This window comes from Dreissena polymorpha, chromosome 1 (genome assembly GCF_020536995.1).
Source record: "Dreissena polymorpha isolate Duluth1 chromosome 1, UMN_Dpol_1.0, whole genome shotgun sequence".
NCBI lineage: Eukaryota > Metazoa > Mollusca > Bivalvia > Myida > Dreissenidae > Dreissena > Dreissena polymorpha.
In genome coordinates, this window is record NC_068355.1 from 168,122,222 (window position 1) to 168,123,731 (window position 1,510).

Sequence of the window (1,510 nt, forward strand, 5' to 3'; positions counted from 1 at the left end):
AGATCTGTTGTATAAATATTTGCCATGACTAGTTGTAAATAATCATAGAGAGGACTTAGATGTTAAATAAAGTAGTTTATATTTTAAAAACATTATGCATGATACTGAGTCAGCTGTGTAAAATATAAAACATAAATAAAGTGAAATCTTAAAAAAACTTAGTTGGGTTCTGAATGGAAGTTGCAGACCAGGGGTTTTCCTGCTATTTAAAAAAGGCTGTAAAACGGACCTGATCCCAAAGCAAACGGACCTGATCCCAAACAAAAATTGTACTTTTTTTGCCATTTAAAAATAAATATTTTTTTGGTGAAAGAAGTGTCTAATCATTATTATTTCTCAATCTTATTTTGTAAACAACTAACAAGCTTAAGTATATAACTATAATTAATATGTTGATTTTGTTCTCCTAATTTGAATTTCTATAAAGAGTTATATGAAATTATTGTTTCCCAAATCAGTGGTCTTAAAGGCGAATAGCAATTTTTTTTAAATGGCCAGGAAATGGCCTGATGTGTCAATATCTGTTAATAAAAAAATCCCAATGTGGTCCATTTGTCAATTTTTTTTTCCAAAATTGCCTTTTTATCGATTTAAACAATCCCTATTCGACCAGAATACTTTTCCTAAAATGTCTAGAAAAACCCAGGCAAGGCAATCTTAAACCATAAAGCTAAATGGAGTAAGAGAATGCAAAGTTATACATATAACATATTTTAAAAAATTCGATCTTATTTGCAAATTTCAGAAAGAAGACAGTACAGTTTAAATATCCTATACATGTAGTAAAATATGAACATATACAATGTTTCTATTTGTGTTATTACAACTTATATACTCTTTTAAGTTTGCTAACCTTTGAATATAAACTATGCATTGGGCTAAATGCTGATCCAGGTTTTTTTTCCAGCCATTTTGGGAAAAGGAGTCTGGTCAAATTGGGATTTTTGTAATCAATAAAAGTAGCACATTTGGGAATTTTTTATAGACAAAAATGACCACATTTGGATTTTTTTAAGAACAAATATTGACACAAGTCTTTTACTGGCCATTTTGGATCCAAATCATATAAATTATGGTTATATATTTTGTAGGTTGTTTAAAAAAATGAGATATAGAGTCTAATAATCCTAAGTCATTAGTAACTTCTTTCCAAGAAAAAAATAAATATTTTTTTATAATTGGAATTTGTGTACAATTTTGGTTTGGGATCGGGTCCGTTTGCTTTGGGATCGGGTCCATTATACGGCATTTTTTACGTAGCAGAAAAACCTCTGTGATCAGCTAGTAAACCTCAATAAATGTGTGACAATAGGCTACTGCAATATTTAGCTTGCACTTGTGTTTCATTATATGCAGTCTTGGGGTTAATTTTTTTTAAGCACTAGCCCAGTCGGGATACCAGCTTGGAAATTTCACCTGCCTGAATCAATTGTAACTAGCCTGATTAAAAATTTCATTCTGTAACATTTGTTACTTTTTTTGTATTGAAGAAACATACAACAATAAAGTG